The following is a 6,000-nucleotide window of genomic DNA, read 5'->3' as shown; positions in this document are numbered from 1 at the left end:
TTGTGGGGGACCCTCAAATATTTCATGAGAGGAGGGTGAAGGGACCACAGCTCCTAGGAGTTGGCTTCTCTGCTGCTGGTGGAGCTTGGTAAAACTTTGTTGAGGGATACTTCCGATTCATCCAAACACCTTCCAGCATGGTGGATAATAGCTTAGGATTGTCCTGCTCATTACATGCTATAATCTGAAATATTTGAAGGTTCACACTGGGCGTTCTAGCCAAAAAACAGTGCAAAGAAGATACAGGCTATACGGTTCAAGAAGCTGTTGTTGAGACTCCTAGTATTAGATCTAACATGATCTGGAGTCTGTGCTTGCAGTTCTGTAACCACCAGGGAGATGTTTTCATGAGTTGCCGTAGTATTTACACAACATTGCCTTGTCAAATGTTAGGTTCAATTCCTATTCATTATTCAGTAGCAATGGGCTTCTGAAAATGCAAGGATCGATGAAATGACAAGTGGACAGGGAGAACAGAAATATACAAAGCAATCCTAAGAGAGGTCTAAGGTAAGGTAAAGGACCCCTGGACAGTTAAGTCCAATCAAAGGCGACTATTGGGTTGAGGTGCTCATCTCGCTTTGAGGCCGAGGGAGCCAGCATTTGTCCACAGACAACTTTCTGGGTCGTGGCCAGCATGACTAAACTGTTTCTGGTGCAACAGAACGCCATGATGGAAACCAGAGCGCACAGAAATGCCATTTACCTTCCTGCCACAGCGGTATCTATTTATTGACTTGCAATAGTGGGCTTTCGAACTGAAGGTTGGCAGGAGCTGGGACTGAGCAATGGGAGCTCACCCTGTCGTGGGGATTCAAACTGCTGACCTTCTCATATGCAAGCCCAAGAGGCTCAGTGGTTTAGACCAAAGCGCAACCCTTTGCGGTCTAAGAGGAGCAAAGTGGTGAATCAACTGTCACATCCAAAGCCCACAGTATTATCTTTCTTATAGTGTTTTGCTATACTGGTTCCAGACTGGCATAGATAAGGCCCCATCAGGAAAGCACCAAAAGAGGCACATGACATCTCCACAGTTTTAAAATGCTGACTTAGGCTGCAACAGCAATGATACCTCAATCTAACTGTGCTTTCTAAACCTTGGTACCTAGTGTAACAAGATTGAGGTGGCGGCAGAGAGAGTACTTTTTCTGTTTTGCAGAATCCAATGACTTGATTAAAATGGTTGTGCTTCATCAATAGATCCCTTTGATGTGTGGTGTGGGGTACTTTCGAATGATGGAGGCCCTTATAAAAAAGCAGCCCCTTCTGAACTCTAGTGCAGCTGTGCTGAATGTGCCTAGTGAAGGGAAAGAGAAAATCTTTCTAGACAGTAAAAGGTAAAGGGACCCCTGACCATTAGGTCCAGTCATGACCGACTCTGGGGCTGCGGCGCTCATCTCACTTTATTGGCCGAGGGAGCCAGCGTACAGCTTCCGGGTCATGTGGCCAGCATGACTAAGCCGCTTCTGGTGAACCAGAGCAGGGCACAGAAACGCCGTTTACCATCCCGCCGGAGCGGTACCTATTTATCTACTTGCACTTTGATGTGCTTTCGAACTGCTAGGTTGGCAGGAGCAGGGGCCGAGCAATGGGAGCTCACCCTGTTGCAGGGATTCGAACCGCTGACCTTCTGATCGGCAAGTCCTAGGCTCTGTGGTTTAACCCACAGCGCCAACAGCGTCCCTAGACAGAGGATGAGCATAATGCAAGTTCCATGTTCTGCCTTCCTGTTGTATTGCAAGTAACCTGCCTCACCCTGTTCTGGAAATCAGGATCACAAAGAACAGGCAAGCCACTATAGTAAACTCTGCAGTACAATGGAGATGAAAAGTCGCTTGGCCAGTGTTTGTGGTTTCACGCTGAGCCCACTCTCAAGTGAAAGATCATGCCTCGAGCATCCAAAGATGTCTTTCCATGGGTGAAGAACCTAGAAAGGAGTATGTATGCAAGGCAAGGCATGCCTGTGTGAAAGGAGAATTCTGCAACATTTCAGCAGAGGCGCTACCTTGGACCAAAGATGGAGAGGCCAGTGGTGGATGCCTGAGACGTCTCACACACACAACCTGTGTCATGTTTGTGTCGTCAGGAGGAGGCAAGTCATTGGGAGGAGGTCTTGCCCACCACTGTGCAGCTTCAATGGCCATTGCTTCTCCTCTCTTGTGCTCAGGAGGAGCCTGCCTTTGATGCTGTGTCGCGCTCAGCTTGGCGGTTCGGTCTCCTCCACCTCCTAAAGCTGGCTCTCCTGGGTCTCAGGTGCAATTCATGGCATGTGCAAGGAAGTGCTCCATTTTTATATGAAACTGAGCTAGACAGACCAATGGAATGACTTGTTTTGAGGCAGCTTCCTTTGAGAAATTTCATATTATCACAGTTGTTGGCCCCGTTGTTTTGAGCCTACTAGAACAGGCCTCCACCCTTTCACGAGAGAGTGCCTAACTTGAAGAAACATTGTGAGAAGATTTATATGGAGTTCTAGCCTTTCTACCAACTTTCTCTTTGGGGATTGGAGCCCTCATTTATGTCAGAGATTGTGCTGAGGAAGAATGCACTGAGGAGGAATGGTAGGAGCCTCCCCCTCCCCCTGGTTCTGACCAGGATCCTGAATCTTCCCAGGAGCAGGAGAACAGTATAGATTTGGAATAGCGGTTTGCAGAGGGACATAGTTCAGAAGGCAGAAGCTGGGAAATACTGGATGGGGAACAGCTAGGAGAAGATGTGCTGGGAGAGAGAGAGTTAACAGATTCACTGTCTCTGTAAAACATTCATCCGCTCAGCCCAAGGTCAAGAAGAGCTGATAAGGTGGCAGCACCAAAAGCACAGTAGTTACGAGATCAGGTTACAAAACGTAGTAGTGATGTGGATGACTAGGGAGGAAGTGGGTGGAACCCTTAATTAGGAGCTCCACAATTCCTAGGACAGGAATCCTTTGTTCTCTTGCTGTGCTCATTAAAGATTTCTAACTGGTAAGAAGACTCCTTTCCTTTGTTCTGCTTTGTTGTTGTTTAGTCGTTTAGTTGTGTCCGCCTCTTCGTGACCCCATAGACCAGAGCACACCAGGCACTCCTGTCTTCCACTGCCTCCCACAGTTTGGTCAAACTCATGCTGGTAGCTTCAAGAACACTGTCCAACCATCTCGTCCTCTGTCGTCCCTTTCTCCTTGTGCCCTCCATCTTTCCCAACATCAGGGTCTTTTCCAGGGAGTCTTCTCTTCTCATGAGGTGGCCAAAGTATTGGAGCCTCAGCTTCAGGATCTGTCCTTCCAGTGAGCACTCAGGGCGATCAGCCTTCTTTATGGTCCAGCTCTCACTTCCAAACATCACTACTGGGAAAACCATAGATTTAACTATACGGACCTTTGTTGGCAAGGTGATGTCTCTACTTTTTAAGATGCTGTCTAGGTTTGTCATTGCTTTTCTCCCAAGAAGCAGGCGTCTTTTAATTTTGCGACTGCTGTTCTACTGCCGGGGGGGGGGGAGCTGATTCCCCGAAGCCTGACAATTTATGTCTTTTGCTATGGACCCTCTGAAACTCTTCCTAATAACCAGGAGTTCTCTCTCAAGTTACAACTCACCTAGCAAACATGGCCAGTAGTCAGGGATGATGGAAGCTATAGTCCAGCAGCACCTAAAAGGCCAAAGGTTAACTGCCTCTGCTTTAGGGTGTGAACATGCCAGGGGCAGCACGTTCCTTTGCACTGCTTGAGGTGAAACGAGGAGTGCTGCCCTACCCTGCCATTGCCACATGTCCCGCCACCACTATAGCTGCTGCTGCTACCACTACCCGCTTTGCTGCCACTGAGCACCCTGCTGCATCTACCGCTGGTGGAGGAGCACCAGCGCCATTGGCGCCGATTTCAGGTGAACTCTCACCCAGCATGGACACGGACCTGCCCAAAATCAATGTCGATGGCGGCGCCTCTTCTCCATCACTTGGGGGGGGGGGTGATAGGGCAGTGGAGAGCCCATGAGAGTGCTACCTGGGAGGCTTCTGCTGCCCAAGGCAGAGACCTGACCCTGCCTAATGCTGGAGCATGTGTGAATATGTCAGTGTAGATTCTTGGGAGAAAGGGGAGTTGGCTGTGGAAACAATATAAACGGATGCCTTCCCAAGTGCCCATGTGTAGCAGCATCCGTCCAAGCACCGCCTGATAAAAGAATTGTTTTCATTCTCTCAAGAAACCCCTCTTCATTGCAAAAGGTATGTTGCATTGATAGGCTACGTTAAAACAGTTTCATAAAGTGTTGATGGATTTGTGGGATTATGAGAAATCTTTGCCTGAGTTGAAAATGAGAACTGTGTGGAAGAATTTGCGACCAGAAAGATGAGTAGACACAAGAAGACTGGAAGAAATTTAAAGAATATTTAGCTAAATATTGTAATATGAGATAATTAGAATGTACTTGGAGTAACAATTAGGTTTGAGATTAGAATAAGAATATGTAGTAGTAAGCACTAAGGATTAGAATACTAATGAAGGAGAAGAGGTTAGTATATGAAAGGAGTTAATAGAAGAAGAGTTTGGATTTGATATTCCACTTTATCACTACCCTAGGGAGTCTCAAAGCGGCTAACATTCTCCTTTCCCTTCCTCCCCCACAACAAACACTCTGTGAGGTGAGTGGGGCTGAGAGACTTCAGAGAAGTGTGACTGGCCCAAGGTCACCCAGCAGCTGCATGTGGAGGAGCGGAGACGCGAACCCGGTTCCCCAGATTACGAGTCTATTGCTCCTAGCCACTACACCACACTGGCTCTCCAGAATCTTCTAATATTATTAGAAATATGAATTTGAAGAACTGTTACATAAGTGATATAATGAAATTCAGTTAGAAGGGATTAGAGGAAGTCAGTTAACAGTGTTATAAAAATTAGGTATCTGAAGAAGCAATTGTTTTTTGTGTTTAGTTTTTTGTATTGAAATGTGTTTTTTATTTGTTGTGTGTTTTGTAATGTTATTTTTGTTATAAATGCAGGAAATTAATAAAAAAAAATGGAAAAAAAGAGAGAACTGTGTGGTATCTCAGGCCAGGCCTGTTGGCACCTGGTCACATAGTCAGGCACTTGCCTTGTTGACGGACCAGTAGCACTTGCTTGCTCCTACTCTAGCTTTTCTGTTCATGGTGTGTCACGTGAGTGAAATGAATAAAAACCCAGCAATAAAAGATAATGGGAGAGGGTTCACCTCAGCAAAATATCTGTCAAAATTACAAATACTTAAATACAGACGGTTGTTTACCCTCGCTAGATTTAATGTTCTGCCATCTGCCTTATTACTGGGCAGATTCGAGGGTAAATCATATGCGGAACGAGTCTGCCCCTGGGGCTTGATGGAGGTAGAAGCTGTCTCTCGTGCCTTGTTACACTGTGGTTTCTACGGGGTTATACGCACTGCATTTATCATCCCTGCTATGCAAAAATCTCCAATGTCTAAAATCCCTGGTAGAGGACAGGGATCCAGAGTTCACTCTAAGGGTGGCCAATTCTGCGCGACTGCCGTAAAACCTAGGGAACAAGCTGTGCTACCGTAATGACTAAGGCCTTAAGTGACAATTTTAGGTTATATTTTAGTGCTTAAGATTTAACTTATATATTTTTAACTGCTGCTATATCTGTATTGCCCCTGTTATACCCAACTGCAAATTCAAATGTATCCCTATTGTGTTTTATGACTTCTGTGATATTGTATGTGAGCTGGAACCAGTCTGTGACTGAAATTAATAAATTCTGTTCTGTTCACGGTGCTGCCGCCACTTCTGGTTCCTTGGTTGGTGGAGGCAACACCTCACCTCCTCCACACCCAGCACACCTCTCACTCCACCAGCAGCAGACTTTGATAGAGGGAAGGGGCAGGAGGACATATGAGAAAATCTGTAGCTTGCCTGTTGTCCATGGAATGGAGGTAGGGTCATGATGACACAGCATGGACCACACAAAACTGATGCCTGCCCTGCCTCGGGAAGTGACGGTGTTAGGAATGCATCTCCTCCAACATTTCTGTTGCT

Source organism: Podarcis melisellensis (assembly GCF_964234715.1).
Source record: "Podarcis melisellensis genome assembly, chromosome: 1".
Taxonomy (NCBI): Eukaryota; Metazoa; Chordata; class Lepidosauria; order Squamata; family Lacertidae; genus Podarcis; species Podarcis melisellensis.
The sequence above is the reverse complement of the archived record's forward strand: the minus strand, read 5'-3'. Positions refer to the sequence as shown.